The sequence below is a fragment of the Scophthalmus maximus genome, chromosome 1 (assembly GCF_022379125.1).
Source record: "Scophthalmus maximus strain ysfricsl-2021 chromosome 1, ASM2237912v1, whole genome shotgun sequence".
Lineage (NCBI taxonomy): Eukaryota > Metazoa > Chordata > Actinopteri > Pleuronectiformes > Scophthalmidae > Scophthalmus > Scophthalmus maximus.
The window spans coordinates 11,440,942-11,460,764 of NC_061515.1; the positions used below are offsets into that span (position 1 = coordinate 11,440,942).

The 19,823-nt window shown below is 41.5% G+C and overlaps 1 long non-coding RNA gene across 2 annotated transcripts in view; it reads left to right on the plus strand.

The window, feature by feature from the left end:
• The window catches only part of LOC118291681, a 121,123-nt gene that overhangs the window by 27,090 nt on the left and 74,210 nt on the right, over positions 1-19,823 (plus strand). Inside the window, exon 3 of one of the 2 annotated variants that reach the window (XR_004786744.2) lies at positions 12,531-12,615. The exons of the other annotated variant lie outside the window; for it this stretch is intronic. This is a non-coding gene — a long non-coding RNA (uncharacterized LOC118291681). The remainder of the gene's footprint in view (positions 1-12,530; positions 12,616-19,823) is intronic. 2 annotated transcript variants of the gene reach the window in all.

A 19,823-nucleotide genomic window follows, 5' to 3' on the forward strand; every position in this document is an offset into this window, starting at 1 on the left:
TGAAACAGCTGTTCACGCTGTGCATTACCATACTGGCCACATCAGCAAAAAGAGCACTTTTTTTCTCCAGCACGGAAACTTAACCAACCACTCGAATAACAAAAGACTAAAATAGAGGAGTACTGCAAAAAGAAAAAGTACCGTAGTTAATGAAACCTGAGTGATGGACAGGGATGAGAGGACTCACCGACATGCATTTACATTGACATGAACATGCGCCCGGTTTGACGATGCCATGAAGCCACTATACGTGATGTTTAATATCTGTTTTTTACGACAATATCAATTAAAAGAATAGATACTAAAAACAACGGAATCCTTGAGTACACAAGACCATACCAGTGGTAATTTAATTAGCTTCTGTTGCAATTGAGGTTTCTTTCAATATTACACATTCTTATGGTTACCTTTAGCAGTATCTAGCAATACTCGTAGTTATATTTGTTTAGGTTTTAATACATACACCTTTTTGTCTGCCGTGCTTGAAGCTTTGAAAACACATAAATCACAGCCGTTTCTTTCAATCAACTTTCTACCAAAGAAATAGTTCCCATGCATCGGAACAGTTGGTTTTGCTTTCGCAGCCTAAAATTCTGCTCCAAAACCATGTGACAAGGCCAACACCGCTAAATGCCCTCAGTGCATCAAGGGTGTTTAGGGACAGAGTCGAAGAGGAACTCGTTGGAGAGCTTGCCCCCTCGCAGCCAACAGCAGCCCCAGAGCCAGACCCTGACAACATGACTGATGCTGGCTGGCAGCTGGCAACACACTCCTACTGTTAGAGAGGCGGAAAGATAGAGGGAGACAGCAGGGAGAGATGAATGATTCGGGTCAGTGTCAGAACAGGATTGATTTGGATCAGAACCAAAACCACTGATGGCTTATTGAGACAGAAAGATGGATGGAGCGATGGAGAAAGAATGACTAATAGATTTCAGATACAGGATGTTGGTCAGCTTCTGCCGGACGAAGGGGTTCGTGGGAGGAGGAACGGCGGGTGTAGGGCATCAGGGCTAGGTGGCTAATTAGCTCAAACAGTCTTGGCTGCCAATACGATTCTGCAGTAGCCTATACTGCATAATTAATTATAGATATCAGGACAGGCCATGTTTAGAACATTAAAAGAGAGAATGTCAGAGATGTTTGGAGTGATGGTACGTGAGGACAGTCGCCCATGAGCGCTCGAACTCCGGATAATGTAAGTACATGGTGGGTGCCTCATCCTGCTGCTCCACAGAGTCTCCTATCTATTGTGCGACTATTGTCCGTTCTGCATTGTCCTCTATAGCGGCCAAATGCCCAGAGCCACTGAACACAACACTAGACACAATGAACAGACACAGAGAGGAGCTGGGTCTTGGCAGAAAGGAGCTGCACACACATATGAACACATACGGTATGCAAATGCACAAACGGCACACAGGCTCATGCACGTGTTGAACACATACACACATTCATGGGCATAAACACACACACACACACACACACACACACACACACACACACACACACACACACACACACACACACACACACAGCTGCTCAAAGGCACAAAGCTGGCATAACAATTGCAGGCAGAAAAGGCCAGGCTCATATACAAGCCCCTGTTGAGTTGGAGGAAATGCACATACATGACATGCACACGCACACACTTTTCACACAAAGATACACACACGCACACACACAAAGATACACCCACACACACTCATCCTGAGGCAGAGAGTTGAGGGACAGTCCACAGTCAGAGGATCACAATATAAAAGACAGACACAAGAGAGGGGATGACAAAAATGATAGCAGCTCCACAGAGAGAGAGAGAGAGAGAGAGAGAGAGAGAGCAGCATCGTCTAATGGGAGACTGCTCTTCCTGTATGTTGACTACCATAGCTCAGACAGTGTCAGAACAAAACACACCAGTGTCAAGTGAATTAAACCATGAAAGAATGGGTAGCTGTACTCTCATGGGACGTGTCATACAAATAGTTAAGGCTGAGCCAAGTTGAGCAAAGACATTTTTTGGGGCCCTCCTTGTTCTGATACTCGGGGGGCAGTGACAGACTGTCTGCCTCTGTCTTGCAGGAAAGCACAGTGGACAGCGGCTGCTATGAAGCACCACAGCCACAGTCTTCATGTGGCTGTAGGTACTGTTGCTATTACAGACCTGAAAGTCAAAATACATTTCCAACAAGAACAAACGACTGCACGGACTCCCCTCATGAGGGGAGGGGTCAGACTGTTGACCGACATGGACAAATGTGAAGAGGTTAATGCATGAGTAATACAGGCCAGCGGCCTCAGCAGGTAATCTCACCACGTGGACTGACTTTCATCACTGCACCTGGCATGCACAGAATGTGTCATACAGGTCGGTCTGACTATTTGGCTTCATTCGATGTGGCACCAACCCCTATTTAAATAATTATCGGGGAGGGAACGTGCATGCATGTATCACGCTGTGACCAACTTGTGAGGTCTTGTTTGTCCTGCGTGGCTTGGAAATATGCCGATAATGGCGTGTGCAGCGCTGTAATGTGGATTTAAGTGTCTCAACACAAGCTCAATGACTGAGGATACAAGATAAATCACTTAGTAGGCTTGTCTCTTCTGCAGTGCGTTAGAAAACCATCAATGTCACTTCACATGACCAAACTGAGAAATTGTTATTGAATAATTAAGGTGGAACGTGTAAGATTGAACTGAGCGGCGTGACTGATGTGTACTTGCATGGCATCTGCGAGCAGGAGCGTGAGACTTGGTCTTAGTGTGTTTGTGTTTGTTTGTGCGCGACAGAGGCAGTGTGTGACTCAGGTGTGCACTCATCAAGCAGAGTGGCTGCGCTGAAATACATGCTTATGTAAGGGAAGCACTGAGAGAGAAGCGCAGAGGGATGTGATGTAAAATGCAATAAATGTGAAACAAGTGTTGGGATTTTCATCAGGTTGGATACTTCTGCCTCTCTCGTGTGGCTCAGAAGATGTTTCCATACAACAGTAAGGAGGCTTCCTCTTACCATCAATCCATCTCTCTGTGGGTCATCATTAGCAACCCTGCCACCGGTTCAGAATATAATTGTTTTTTTTGTTCCATACATCCTTTATCATTGTTTTCCACTTGAGATATGTTCTAATCATTTTTTCATTGTTGAATATGAAACTCAAACTTGATTGCATTTTAGATAAAGGGGTCATAGTGCTGGATCATCCCCCGTCTACATATCTGCTTACCAGTGTCTGTCTTTCTCCTCCTCTTTTTTTTTTTTTTTTTTTTGCCGCCTGTCTGCCTGTTAGCGACAGCCACTGTGCAGCCTTACATCTAGCAGGAAATTCTCTGTCTTCACTAGCTGTCTTCTTGCTTGACAGCAGAGAAGCTGGGAGCTGAAGAATCAGGAAACAGCTTTTATCTTGTCTGTCTCCTGCCTTTTGCTCCCAACTCCCAACTCTACTTCTGAGAGGAGACGCTGAGAGCGAGACGGAGGGAGAGAAAGTGGGAATGGATGCGGGTAGAGGATAAAAGCAGGACAGAGTGTGAAAATTATATTACACAGTGAAATGAAAGAAAGAGAAAGTGAGACAGAAATCTGATGCCGGAGTCTTTCTAAGAACCCCCCCCCCCCCCCCCCCCCCCCCCCCGCACTTCTCTCACTCTGTTTTTCAGGCTGTTTTGATGTATTCAGACAAACCCACAGTGCGACGTTGGTGAAACAGCCGTGCAGACACAACACAACAGATGAAGAGTGTCAGCTGGTTAGAGGCTCACATGCTGCTTATCTCTCTCTTTCTCGACCCTGACTGCATTCTCACTCTCTTTCTGCACAGTCTTTTGTCTTGCTCTCCTTCCTCCCCTCTCTCTCTCTCTCTCTCTCTCTCTCTCTCTCCCTCCCGGCTTAGCTGTTGGAGTGAACTTGAGACCAATCATCTCTAACATTTGATCGCCAAAAGCAAATCGCCAGGTGGGATTTGTAGACTGTGCATCTAAACCATTAGCACAGAGCCACTCCCGTCTTTACTCAGGCTGCGAGGATTCCCCGTCTCAAGTGGGTTTGTACCACTTGAGTTATGATATAATCATACTAGGGTGCAGTGCAGAAACACATTAAATGGAGCTTCTGTTGTGCTGTAAATGGCGGCACGCGTGTATTCATCATTCATAGTCGCAGTTTATGGTGGGTTATTACATATTCAGCACATGTTCAGTGGGAGGGAGCATGGGGGCCTGCACAAGTCATTTTTTAAAACAAGATGCTGGCCATTTTGAAAATTCAAATTATTTTAAGGATGTTGAACACATGACCAAAGTTACATTTTCAAAAGTATGATTTCCTATGGACTGATTCTTCTATATTTTAGAAACTTTAGAATTTAAGTTCAGGACATTAGGTGGTTGTTAAGGCTTTAGAGGCTGTCTTCATATCCTCTTTTATTTTAGAATTTGATTTACTTAAAACCATATAAATTCCAGCTTTAATTGGATATTTTGTCAGGTAGATCATGGCCTAATAGGCTAATGCAGGGACTATAACTTTTTTTTATTCCATTAGATCTACCAAGTCTCAAAATGTTAAAAAGCTGATATATGATTCTCTCCACTTGAGTTATACTTCTCAGATACAGTGCATTTTAAATACTGTTTTTGTACTGTGTGTTAATTTGAGATCAGCTGAAGGACACCAACACCGTTATCAATATGTGGCAAAAACCATGAACAATTCTCTTCGGAAGTGTGGACTGTAATACGTAATACAACATGGTGCTTGCTGTAAGTAAGCATTGCCATGTTTGCGAGTGTTGGAAATAACACATACAGTAGTGGTGAGGAGCAAAGCCTGGCTTGGATTTAGAGCCACTGTAATCTACAGTCATCACTTCTGTCAGACGCTTAATGGTTTTACTGCACTCTGGTATAGCTGAAAATATCTGCATTATTGTTTTCAAGACACACGCACACACACACATGCACATATGTAGGAACATGCACACGCATGCACAGATTTAGTGCTATAACAACCTTGACTAAGCTCTCCATATTGTAAGTGACTTTTAAAACACTGCTTGCCTCTAGATTCGCCCCATTTGCCACATTCTCTCTTTTGCAGTGGCCACTGTGTGTTTGTGTGTGTGTCCTACTGTACGTGTCTGTGTGTTTAAAGTGACATGAAAAAGCATGGACACACATAATCACAATCTCTGAATAGTTAAGTGACTTGAAGATGAACTGACCTTCAAAAGGCATAAAGTAAAGATGAAACATACTTCTAAGCTAGATTAGTGTATTATTTTGATTTGTACAATTTTAGAGTGAAGAATACAAACGGACACCGCGCAACAGATTTCAACTACCAGATAACTTTTACCAAGATCACAGACTTTGAAGCTTGTTTTGGGATATGACTTGTTGACAGTTATCATTAAGGTAGGCCTGGTGATGCAGAGCTTAATAAATACTCTGACTCCCCAAAACATGTCCCAACAATCAGCAGACATGGGCTCCTCTAAGCAGCTGCCAAGCACTCTGAAAATTCAAATTAAAAGTGATGCCTACAAAGTAGGAGAAAAGCTACAAGGAGCAAGCAAACCATTTCTGGTTTCATTTTGTAATGTAAATGAGAAATGGCGGATAGCAGGCACGGCGGAGGTCAAGTCGAGGTCTCAAAGACCAAGAATACTCTCAGAGATTACTGCTCGTAGGATTGCTAGAAAGACAAATAGGAAACCCCTCGTTGGTTGCAAAAGACATTCAGAAAGATTTAGCAGACACAGGAAGGCAGTGCTGTTCAGATTAAAGTATTCTACATATGAAGAATTGTTTAGGGGTCGCTAGATACATATAGGTTGCATATATACTTTTAGTAGGAAGGCTAGACTTTAAGATGGTCACCTCTGAATCCTTCATATAAATGTGAAGGGGATGGGGATATGTTATATATATATATATATATATATATGTGTGTGTATATATATGTGTGTGTATATATATGTATGCATATATATATGTATATATATATGTATATATATATATATGTATATATATGTGTGTATATATATATGTATATATGTATATATATGTATATATGTATATATGTATATATGTATATATGTATATATATATATATATATATATATATATATATATATATATATATATATTAAGGTTTGCTAATAAATATGTAAATTTAGTGTGTGTGTGTGTGTGTGTGTGTCTGTGTCCATATGTGCATGTGCATGACTGCTTGACTGCATTTGCATGTCATCATGTGCTCTTTGTACATCTGTTCATTTACTGTATCTCTTTCTCTACGGTAGTGTGTGGACGTGTGATTGTGTTCTTGTCTTGTAGTGTGTGTGTGTGTGTGCGTGTGCTTGTGTGTGTGTGTATACTTTGGGGTCACCAGGAAGTGTGAACGCTTGGTTTCTCCCCAGCATGATGATTTCCTCTGTCAGCAAACTGTGAGCTGGAAAATAGACCCATATTATGATGAGATTAACTTTAACGGTCAAGGATTCCAGATCTTTCCAACAAAGTCACTGAAGATTAGCATGTTCAATGACGCTTTTCTCTGCTCTGCAATCGGTGTAGTTTTCAGTTCACTTGAGCCCTGTGCTGTTTTGTCTCCTCCCCTCTCCTAAACATAGACTGTATATAAAAGTGGACGTAGTCACCGGGTCCGGAAATTGATGCCAATAAGAAAGCACCTAAAACTTGTATTCTCTGAACGACCAGTAGAGGGCGACTCCACTGGTTTCCATAGAAGTATATGAGAAAATGACTTTACCTCCACTTGATTCATAACGTCAGTAAACATTGCCCTGCAAGAGTTTATGGTCTCAATAGCTAGTTTCCAGTCTTCTTCAATACAGCGTGATGTGCCGTCCATTAGTTGCATGGTCGCAGGTGAAGGCCGACGTGCAGTGGACGAGCTCTCAGTCAGGCCCACCCTCTACTCCATCTTCACTCTAAAGGAGAGCGTAGAGCTTTGTTTTGTTTAATGTCTAATATGTTCCCAAACCTGAGCGTAATTAAAATCCCTGCTGTATGAGAACAAGAGGTACGGACAAGTTTTTTGATGAATAATGATTGAATTTTCTCCTCCACATACCTCCGGTTGGCTGACACAATTAAAGATCTGAAATGTCACTTTCTTTAACATCTGCCCTAACAACTATGATATCAAAGTAAGCCTTGGATTATTGGAATATGGACACAGCTAGTTGGATTCATCTTATTGTGAGCGAAAAAAGGGAAAAGAGCTGTATTTGTCTTTATTTTTTTTTTGCAGATATGGTAGATAAGGAAGATTAAAGATGTCTTGTCCTGACAACTCGGAGAGAAAACAAAGCGAGAGAAAAATCTGACAAGACTTAACAAAACCCATCGCAGAAAAGAAAAACTTCAAACAGAATCAAAACCTGCAGACGATGAAGGAGAGATGCAAACACACCACCCCAGGCTCTGTTGGGCTCTCTGTCTGTCTGCCTGTCTCTGTGTGTGTCTGTCTGTCTTCACGCCCCAATGTCTGTCAGTCTGCCTGCCTCTCACTTCACCATCTACCTGTTTCGTAAAGTGGCATCTATCCTGCTTCACTGCTGTTGCAGCAGCTGCAGCCAGCTCTTCGTCTCATGTTGCAAATTAGAGATCAGCTGTCAAGTTGTCGTTAAAAACCTGTTTCCCATTCAGCTGCTCCATATTATCTCACAAACACCACAATTCCCACACCTCCACGGCATATACTATATAACAATGTAAACATATCTTGTAAAAGGACTTTGACATTGGATCCAATGTAACAACTGTAGGGTTTGATTCCGATTGGGGTGTGTGTGTGTGTGTGTGTGTGTCTGTGCACATGGTTGTGTTTATGTTTGTGCACTGTAACTGACAGTTTGCTGGCGGACAAGCTGTCACAGCCCCCTGCTCCGCTGTTCCCTATGGACAGATTATTATAGAGCCTTTATCTCCCAGCCCCCTGTCTGTATTTAACAATTGTGTCTCCACGACTTCAGAGGACATTTCATTAACTTACATCAATTACATGGAGACTTGTTCTAACCTTAACTACAACCTCTACTTGCCTGAACCTTGAATTATGTCTTCACCTTAAAATTTTATGATTTATGTGATGAGAACTTGCTTTTTATCTCAACAAGGACAAGTCCCCATAATGTGAAAAAGGATTAAGGTCCCTACAATATACGTTATATGTAGAATACACACACACACAATACTGTCTGCTGTGCAATACTGTACATCACACTCCGAGCTCTGTCATCACAACCACTTTAATTAGAACTTTGGAGAACTGTGTGTGTGTGTGTGTGTGTGTGTGTGTGTGTGTGTGTGTGTGTGTGTGTGTGTGTGTGTGTGTGTGTGTGTGTGTGTGTTGTGATTTTCCATCCAGTCTAATCAAACTTGCGGTAATCAAGGCTGTTGCTGACAGTAAAGACGCAAACTTTACTTTTATACGGGCATCAGATAGAGGCATCTAATCAGAATGGTGTATGCGAAGCCCACATCTTGTTTTCTTTGAAGCCTCAGTCTACAATATATTAGATCAAATGTGTTTTTAGCACATTTATGTTGAAAAGACAGACTTTGAAGACACTTTTAATCATGTCGCTATACAAACTGTTCAACATATATTAAGTAGTTATGATTTGCTTGCTCAATGGAGCCTTCTCACAATGGTATATGAGAGAATCTAATGAGCAAGTAAGTTGAATTCACTAATTGGCTCACCTTTCTCAAACTTAAAGAAAAGATTAATTGTATGAGCTGCTGCTGTGTTCGCTGTGTAGAAAAAGAACAGGCTCTGAGATTCCATTTTCAGTCAGTGGGCAGAGAACTAAAGTTCACAGAGCTCTCTGGATCCATTTTGATTGCTTCCTCTTTTTGTAACCTCCTAGTGAAATCACTACCCTCTGAACTACCGGCTGGTTTGTTCGAAAGAGACAAGGACTGTTGTCCTGAAGTATATGCAGCACATAATCACACATGATCTGGTGCTAAACAAGCAACCGCCATGACTTATTGTGCATTCACGCGGTGTTGGAATAGTTGGAAAAATGAGTTCCCGCCTTGGAAGATTAATCAACTCAAATCGGCGCAGCAACTTGTAAAGTCAGCTTCAAAGCGCATGAACATGCCACATTTGGAACAACGACTTCACAACACGTCAACTGGCTAAGTTGCCGGCCACATTTTCTTTGTTTTTCAAAAGTTTGGTCACGTAAGAACTTCTTGAAGGGCCAATTACTAGGAGGTAGTTGAATAAACTCCCCCTGAGCTGGTGAGCTGACCTGCGAACACATAAGCTTGTTGGGAACTTGCTAATGCCCGTCGACTTCCCCTGGCATTTTGTTACGAGGACTGTTTGTCATTTTATTTAGTGGTAGTTTCTGTGAATCACTTTCAGGCAAACTGGTGTTTTGATTGAAAGGTAAATGGTTTTTGTAACTGTCAACGTATCCTGTCCTGAGCAGTGAAAGCATCATTGATGTAATAAGGACATATCAGCATCAAGCTTCCAAGAGCTTATTTATATTAAACAGATCCAGCACGGGAACCCAGCACTTTAATAAGGCTACTAAAAACTGTCGCCATCAAATGTTGTTCGTTTGGGCTGTCACAAACACAAAAAATTAAAGAGGCTAACTGTTGTAGCAATTACCGATGACTGTAATTAGACATATTAAGTGGAACCTAATGAGCGTACACGGACAGTAGTGATGTAGTTAATGCTAGGAGTCATTGGAGTGTTTCTATCAATGTTTTGATTACTCTTACTGTCCATGCATGTGGCTTGCATAGCATTTGAACATACCAGTTAGACATGGCAGAAGATTTCGACACAGTAAAACAACTTGTTATTGATTTCTTATAGCTACTGAACGTACTAAAAGGGAAACACTTATTTCTATATTAAAAGTTATTACGTCAACCCTTCATCGAACACTTTGCACATTTTTTTGTCTGAGTTAATATTTAAAATGCAGTGTATCAGATTTCCATTCCTGCCATTTTGAGACACCTGACATCTTTCACTGCCTTGTTTGGTCCCCATCGTCAGAAACAAGAGCACAGGCTTGCGTGTTGTACTATGTGCCTGTAATTCCACTGACAACTGTGTTAATGGATGACAATAGCAGAGAGGAGAGCACCATATGTCTGAGCCTGGGGCAGCATGGAGAATGGGCACACAAAGACGAACAGAGAGAGGGGGGTAACAGATGAGGAGATGTTGAGATGGAAGGAAGAGGAGGGGAGACAGGGGGTAGGGGGTAAAAAGAAAAAAAAATGAAGGGAATACAGTGCAAGGGAGGAAAAAAGGAGGAGAGAAAACAGGATGGCCATATATGAGAGTTAAGGTAGGGGACATTAGGTGGTAGAGGATACAGAGGGATGGATAGATAGAGCAGAGGTTGATGGAGTAAAAAACAAATCTAATGACACTAAGGACAAAATGTGGAAACAGGAAAAGATCAATGGGAATTTAAACTAACTATGAGAAGGAGAAAAGTGTGGAAAATGGGCACGAAGGGGCCGCTTTCCACTTTGTTCACTTTTGATCTAATTCTCCTCCTCGTCCATACACTTTCCCTCCCTCCTTCCTCTGCATCCGCATCTAAATATCAGCAATCAAACTTTGAATATTTCTATGCTGGCCAAACGGTTTTAAGTAGTCGATTGTTGAAATGTTTTTCCAGGACTTGACTGAATTGAGAGAGTGCTGTTTGTATGATTCACGATTTGCTGTGTGAAAAATATTGAATTTATTAGAGCCTGCATCTTAGCATCTTTGAATTTGATTCTCAGTATGAATGTTATGTCATGGCATCACAAATTATAAAATCACACTTGTTTAAAAAAAAGCTTTCGATTCAAACACATTTTAAAACCCTCAAACTCAAAAGTGTCTTGATATTTGAATTCAAGTTGTGATAAGATAAGGCCTTTTTCTGAATAACTTTGAATCAGAGTTTTGTTGGTGTCAGTCAGTAATGATGTCTGATTAGAAGTACATCTCATCTCAGTTGCCAGAGCTCTACTTGTGGTATTCATGAAATCTCAACTTTTCTCTCGTCGTCCCAACTCCTTTCATGTCTCTCCTTTCATTTTGCCATCTCCTCCGCTTTCAACTTCCTGTGTTGGCCTTGTCCTGCTGCATCCAGTCGCGCACACAAACTCTCACACTCACAATCATTCATCTTTATCTCCACATACTGTACAGCTCCAAATTGAGGAGTGTAATGATCCATTAACAGGAAGCAGAGAGAGAGAGAGAGAGAGAGAGCGGCAACATGTCAAATATCAGACAGGACAGCTTGAGAGAAGTGGCGAGGACAAAGGAGGAGAGGAGGGGAGGGATATCTTATTGAAATGGAAATAGAACAGGGCAATTAAAACATTTCACTGGGAGCTTGTTTGCATCTCCAGCTCGGCTCTCACAGATTATATATACAGCACATTATGGAGTAATGAATATGAATAGATTGAACTCCACAATTATCCCACCACCACTGGGCCTCAATTAATATACTGATTCTCAATCATAATGTAAATAAATATGTTTTTCATTCATAATCAAAAAGCATTCTCCTTTAAATCACATCGCTCTGAGACTAAAAAATCCATTTAAAATATTTAGTTTGTAGGCTTGACAGTTATAATTCAAACAACCATGACTAATTCTTTGCAAAAGTGCAGTGTAAACAATAATACGTATCAAATACATATCCTGTATCTTCTGTACAGTTAATGATTAAACCTTATTTGTAATATATGTAAATACACCTTTTGAATCAGTGTTGTCTAGTAGTGAATATAAATAATGACTGTGACCTCTGAATGCCTCAATTATTCTATACACCTGGGACTTGGCAATACTCTACCACTAACCAACAGCCAGTTGCTAATTAATTATTGCAGAAGCTGAATTTTTTCTTCTTTTTTCTTCTTGCTGGAACAGACAGTTTTGTTTGTACTCAACCAGATATTTTTATAATCTATTTTAAATTTGGGCCTTTTTTCCCCCACCATTTACTGTATTTCACACAATTTAATATATTGTACCTCTCAAATCAGTTGTCCAGTTGTCTGTCTACACTCTATCCTGATACAGCCTCCTAAAGATGACTCCCACCTGTTCTTAGTGCCCAGAGCAAGTGCGGTCCAGCCTTTAAGTCACTGCAGCTTCACTCCACTTGTGAGATTAGAAACACTCTTGTTGCCCACCTCTCCTCATCCCTTAGTTTAGGTAGTGAAGGGCACAATGGTTTTGTTTTTTCTGAGGACCTAATGCACATTATAGGCATTAAAGGCTCCTGGTCAAGAATAGAAAACTGTTTTTTAACAAGAATAACAAGCCACATTAGTGCTCGGCATATTCAGTCTTCCTCTCTTTCTCCTCGCTCTCTCCCATGTGTTCTCTGCGTGTGTCTGCCCTAAAACTTCCGTGACCTCAAACATGAGCTTGACGTTTCGATGTGAGGCTGCACAGAGGCAATCAGAAACACTCATGAACTCCTCTCACCCAGCAGATTCTGCCAGAAGCTCAGCCTTTGAATCAGATGATCGTCTTCTCTTGTCTCTGCTGCCACAGAAAAAGGGCACTGCTGGAATTGGGTGAGTGTGGGAGACAGTCCAATATTTCACTAGAGGAGGTAGTTTGAAAGGGCTCCCGGTGCCTAATTTGCCTCTGCAGATTGACGTAAATCATTGATGTGTTAGCAAGGAAATGCAGCTGTCTGCCTTTGTACAGCAGGTATCTCCTCGTCTAAATCTGCACTGGAGAATTAACGAAACTCTGACATTTTGTTTTGCAGTGTGAGTGGGAGTGCACCACAATCATAATAAAAATATTTTCAAAAACTGTTAATTTCTTCCAGTCAGTGTAAAGCAGGTAAAAGTTATTTTTTGACTGTCTGTGCCTATTTGTTGGCAAGATTTTGAATATGGGATGATCCTGTGTTTCAGTCTGCCGTCTGGGGCCTTTATCATGTGGAGTTCTGCATTTTCTCCCAGTGACTGTTTGGGTTTCCTTCTTGTCTTCAGTTTTGTTGTTTTTTTTCTCACATAGTGTGAAAACGTGCAGGTCAGTTGTATTTGAAGCTCTTGTGTGTAGGTGTGAGGGGGTTGTCTTGTCTGTTTGCACGCTAAGCCCGGAAATTGACTGACAAACTGTCACAGAGTGAGCCCTGCCTTTCACACAGGACTGCACTGGATTGGTTTCAGCCTCTTGCTACTCGGGCTGTGAATAGTAGAGGGATGGATTGATACGGGCGTGGATGCATTGAATTTGTTTGGGTCATCCGACTGCAGGCGTAATACATGGCAAGTGGTGACATCAGTAGTGTGATGATGTTGATCCAACCTGGCAAAGTGAAGCAATGTGGTTCCTTGACCCCAAAAAACATTTCAGGGTATTTTCTTTTTCTCACAAAATTATGATATTATAACCCCGGAAAAAGTTTTTTTTTTTAAATTAAATTAAAATTCTTAATTTCTGAGGACATCCCTTCCAGGCACCATATATATATTTTTTAATTTATTTATACCTACAATGGTCCTAATACAAGGAATAAGGAATAATTAAGCATAGTGCTCAGATGATGCACTATGCTTCATTATTCTTTGACTGGTAAAAGTTGGCAGGTGAGATATGGCAGTGGTGTACCAATCCTGCATGTCTGTATCGTGCGGTATAGTGTATGATGCCCACTGCCTTGCTCAAATTCAAGTTCCAACAGAATTCGATCAGGTGCTGGTCTTAATGGGGCTTGTCTTGTGTGTGTTTGACACAAAATTAAAATAGGGAAATAAACCTTGTTAGTGCTGTTGGCAGTGTCAATTAAAAATGATGCTTAGCTTTTCATTATGACAACTTATTTGGGTTCGCTTGTGGGGACTCGGGTCTTAGAAAGAAATAGTCTGGGAGAAAATAATGCAGCCATGAGTTTCTGGTAGTGCTGAGACCTCTGCTCTCTGTCTCCCGCTCTGACAGCCTCCTAGATGAATGCTCTCTGCTTTCTGGAGCTGACTTTGTTGTTTTCTCAGGCAGCCATGTGCAACTAGGCTAATGAGTACATTTAGCTGGAAAATGCTGAGGTAACACTTTCATCACACTATGCATGCGTGTGTGTGTTTGAGAATGTGTGTGCATGTGTGTGTGTGTGTGTGTGTGTGTGTGTGTGTGTTTATGTGTGTGCACGCAGCCATGGATTTGTGTATGCGTGTGTGTGTGTGTGTGTATCATCTGTTTATTAAGGTCACAGTGAGTTATTGAAGTTTGAGCTGAAAAAAACTAATTAGAGACTCATCCTGCTCCTTGCATCACACCTTTCTACTCATCATCTCTTCTTCCATTCACTCCACTGTCTCTCTCTCACCCGACTCTTGTTTATCTCACTCTCTGTCTACCCCCCTTTTACTGTTTAATGGCTGCCTCTTCTTTTCTTCCCTTTCCTTCTATCCTTCCCTTTCCCCTTTCACGTAGGTTTTAGTTCCTAAAGTATCCTTTCTTTTCAATGCACTTACCTCACACCTTTGTTTAACTGTGTGTGTGTTTCAGATGAATAATCTAAATAGAGAAAAGATGGTGAAGAATAAGAGATGGATGAGGACATTTTTGATATATGGATTCTTTGGGGGCAATATTGGGGAGTAAAATTTAATTTAAGGTCTGATGGTTTTTTAATTTGAAAGTCATCTAACTATTTGCAAACAAAAATTCTGCTCCTCCAGTAAAAAGTCAAACGTTAGATTTGTCTCTTGATAGCTGGACAACAAGTGGACTCAGTATAAATCTGCATCTGTTCTTGTTGCACGGTAATATTTCGAGGATTATTTGCAGGAGCGTGGAGTAGTTTCCGATTGGAAAGTCAATCTTCCCCAGCCTGAGTGAGCAGTTTCTGCTCCTCGGCTTAATCCGCTCCTGTAAATGAAATGGTGACTTTGGCCTTCGCAAGCTCTCCTCAGTCCAAGTGAGTCATTCATTGAACAAATAAATGGGATGAAATTGTCAATGAGAAACGTGTCAATGAGAGCTAGATTTGTAATTGTTAAGTTTTGGCATCGTAACAACCTTTGAACTTGTGTTAAGTTGCTGCAGTGGTATGACTGAGCAGGTTAAAGGTACATGGGGAGAAAAACACTCACCTGGAACATGAAAACTTTCATTAAACTCCGAGGACAAAGGCCAAGAGTTTGTTGCAGTTCCTCACTCAGTGAACTGCTACAGTCGTGCAGAGAAAAAGAGAGTTGCTTGTTTGTGCACTTTATGTTGTTGGTCAACTTCTCTTGATTTGTAATCCTGCATTAGTGCGACCGGTTATTCACTTGTACTTGTCCTGGTCGGCTCTACGTATCGGCTCTGCTGATGACTGTCCTCTGTGTCTGTTCAGGGGAACTGAAGGCAACAATATTAATAAAGTATACTTCAAAAGAAAAGCTCTTCAGTTGCTCTATTTTATACAATTATTCCAGATTCTGTCTCTAAGAAGGATTTAGATTAAAGTATTAATTAATTCAGAGCTAATTAAACAAGAAGTCGATAAGAAAGAAAGTTGTGAACATGAAACATTGGGTTCACATTCAAACTGTGATGATATGAATGATCATCTTACCAGTGGTGTTCACTCAACTGCAAAACGCAAACATTTTAATTTACAAAGTTCACATTATACAAAAATTCTGAATGATGGTTCTTTGTTAAGACGATTCATACCAATGCCATGCGTGTTCATGGAAACTAACTACACCACTACATCACTTGCAGATCTCAAATGCAAATGTAGATCTATCGCTTTGCAAATAGCAGCATCTCTCCACGCTCTTATTTGTATAGGCAATCACCAACAACAGGGGTCATTGCATTTCGCTAAGAGGAAAGCAAACCAATTACAAGTAAGTTTGAGCTCAGCAAACCATGAAAATGCCATATCACATCATGCAAACAGAGCGAACAGATGCTATTTTACCCTAAATGTACCACTTCTTTTGGGAGCACGACTGGGTGTAACTTAACTGTAGCGATTCGATAACACAAAGCACTTTTGAAAAAGTCTCTGAAGGTGATTTTTTTTTTCTTTTATCTATTCAAGTCAAGACGTCTTCAGCAGGTTCAGCTCCTCTGCTAAATCTTACAGGTGTTTGAACAACTTGTCAAGTGTACACGCAGACACGATCTAACGGAGGATGTCGCCTTAGAGTGCACACAAACACAGGTGAGCACACACACACACGTCCATAAAGACACACAAATCTAAACCAAATTCTTCAATGATTGCTATTTCCCATTGAACACTACATCATGTAGAGCACCTAAATGCCAAGCTCTGCTCGGGGTACATGTTCGTTGTTTATTTATTTGTTTATTTTTTATCTATGGGTGTAATGCCGAGTTATGTACAAACTGCCAAAAGGAAATTCCAAGAACAGAAGCAGTGCTTATGCAGTAGTGGTTACCTTGGCAATAATATGCATTATGTAGATGTTTGGTCCTCCCCTCTACTGCCCCTAATTTGTCTTCTCTCAAACCCTTAATAAACATGTTTTTTTTGTTGTTGTTTTTTAATTCTAGTTTTGTTTCAGTTCAAGGAGAATTTGGGGCAAAAAGCCTGTCTCTCATTAGTTTGCGCCAAAAAATTGTAAAAGACCCCGGAGCTGCTGTACGATGGCTAGAAAAGAAATCAATCAGTGTAACTATGCAAGAGTTCCCCCATTCACTGTACGATCCCTTTCATGTTAGTTTTGTCAGGCACTCCTTGTCTCCTCGTTCTGCTTTTTCATCTTCTGTCTCCCTCTATTTTCTGCCCTGCTTCTCTTTCCTCTCATTTCCACGGCTCTAATCATATACTTGTATCTCTCTTGTGTGCGTATGAGGAGCGGGGAGGGGTGGCTATAGTAATAAGACCATTAATCATTGAAAATAATTCGAAGAAAAATCAGTCAACCTTGTTGAATTTGACAGCCTCCATATTGGACCTGTATGCTGGAACATAATATATGGTCAGATAAGAAGCTTTGAGCGTGGCCCGTGAGGTGTTCTTGCAGTGTTGGATGTTTTAAAGTCTTTGTGCAAATTTACTGGAATTATAATTCAAATCACTGGGTGCATTTCAATTATATTGTTCTATGTTTTACTATAACAATTCACCAAAGCCTTTTCTAAGGAGAGAATAATCTTGGTATATTGCTGTGCTCTGCATCATATTCCCAAAGAGTTTTGGTATTTGTATATTCTGTTAATTTACTTCCAGAACTTTACTCCGATCATCATGATTAAGAACATCATGGCTGCCAGTTTTATCCCCATAACATAAACAATATGGCCACAATAGGGCTGATGTAGCAATTTCACCAGCAGCCTATAAAATCAAAGCCAGTCTTCCATTAAAGTCAACTCTAATCAATCCTTTAGTCTGTAAGTGTTGGCCTTCACCACATGGGAGAGCATGTGTGTGTAACCGACAGGCAGCAGGTACTATTATTGTCTCAACTTTTCAATGCTTTTATCAGTACTACAAATGTCAGGTGGAGGTAAGTAATTAAAGATTAAAGATACAATTTGATTTTCTCAGGGAACTATTCGAAGATTGCTCGGCTTATTCTACCTTTACCTAGCAAAGTTTGTACTGCACCTCATGAGTTCTGTCGGTTTTGTATTTGTCTGCTGTTTCACTGCGTAGGTGTCCTTCTTCTTTGTTGTTTAATGGCAGTTGGCAAAAAGCTTTTAGCTGCACTCCACCACCTTCTCGCAGAAGTATCATATTACCATCAGACAAGGGAAACATATATATATTTTAATACCTGTTTACCTGCAACTGCTGTAGCCTGAAGCATAATCTTTGTCCGCTTATCTATCCATTTTTTTCATCTATCCCACTATCGTGAATGCTGTGTCTCTGGGTTGCTGTGAGGAATTCCTTCAAATTCATTACAAAGGTTCACTTGGACTCAAGGATGAACTGATTAGATTTTGTTGGTCAAAGGTCAAGGTCCCTGTGACCTCACAAAACACATGGAACCCATGCACCCTGCAACAACAAGGTAATCAAGCAGATGCTCCTGATCTACTGCAAATGTGTTTAACTACAGCCAATGATGTCGGATAAATGTTGGGATTTAAATCATTGCGTGTGATGTGAGATGAAAAGATAATTGTTTCATGTAAACTTTTCCGCTGCTTCAGACTAAGCGTCAAGTCACAGATTGTTTAAGAGGGCTTTTTTTCTGCTCGGTACCCACATGAGCGCTGTTTTAATGAGCTTGGCTCCCAGACGGAAATGTTAAAAACCCAATGTGGAGGATTAATAACTTCAGAGAAGGGAGCTGTAATAATAAGGACGGAATAATTCTGAAAAGTGTGTGTGTGTGTGTGTGTGTGTGTGTGTGTGTGTGTGTGTGTGTGTGTGTGTGTGTGTGTGTGTGTGTGTGTGTGTGTGTGTGTGTGTGTGTGTGTGTGTGTGTGTGTGTGTGTGTGTGTGTGTGTGTGTGTGTGTGTGTGTGTGTGTGTGTGTGTGTGTGTGTGTGTTCTACGCACCACACATAATATTGTTGTTGCTGTGGAAAGGGCAATGTCACGCATGTATACAGGCGTACATACACACACACACACACACACACACACACACACACACACACTCACACACACCATGCAGTAATGTTACACATGAAGGGTGTCAGTAATGGGATTCTGGTCAGGCCAGTGTGACCATGCTGTACTAAGCTAAGGTCATTGATACCATATCAGGAGCCGAGAGAGAGAATCTGAGGGGAGGAGGGGGAACAACTGGATGGATGAGAGGAAAACAAAGGAGCAGACTGGCAGGAAAAAGGATGGAAAGGTGAAGAGGATGAGGGGAGATAATTGTCATTCAGTCAGTTGTGAGTTGGTGTTAGTTTTCCCTAAGGTGTTATCCATTACACACATTTTCTCTTTGTCTCCTCTTTTGTCCACCGTTTTTCATCTCTACTTCATTATCATTTCAACTACTCTCCTCTGCTCCCTCTCTTCCCCCCTCCACTTCATTTCCTCACACGTTTTCCTTCTCCCCTTCTTTTCTAAACAGCTTCTCTTCTCTTCTCTTCTCTTCTCTTCCCTCACACCTCCGTAGACAGGGCTATTTTCTGCCTGTCAGGCAGTTTGCAGACAAGCAAAGCGGTTCCATGGTGAGACATTTGTGTGTCTGTGCGTGCACATGTAATGTACAAGTGGCCATTTGATTCGTGTGTGTGTGTGTGTGTGTGTGTGTGTGTGTGTGTGTGTGTGTGTGTGTGTGTGTGTGTGTGTGTGTGTGTGTGTGTGTGTGTGTGTGTGTGTGTGTGTGTGTGTGTGTGTGTGTGTGTGTGTGTGTGTGTGTGTGTGTGTGTGTGTGTGTGTGTGTGTGTGTGTGTGTGAAAGCGAGAGAGGAGAGACAGAAACGCAGCATATTTTAAGTAGCCATTTGCTTCCTGTGCGTGCACACCTTCCTGTGTGTTTATGTGCATGTGTGTATGTGCGTGTGTGTTCCCCTGTTGTGACAGTGTTGAAATCCAAGCTGACATCCCCTTCTCCCTGCAACAGCATATGCCCCTCAGCAAGACCACTGGGAGACTACAGAGAGAGAGACAGAGAAAGAGGGAAGGAGATGAGAGTGAGAGGGGGAGGGCAAAAATAGAGAAGAGGAGAGGGAGACAATGGGTAATGGATGGCAAGAGGGAGGAGTGGATGGAAGGAGAGATGCAATAGAAGGAAAGAGAAGAGAGAAACAGAGGGAGAGGAAAAGGAAGAGAGCCACCGACTGAGACCAAGGCAGAGGGAGAGAGAGCACCCCCACTGTGTTCCTTTTCAG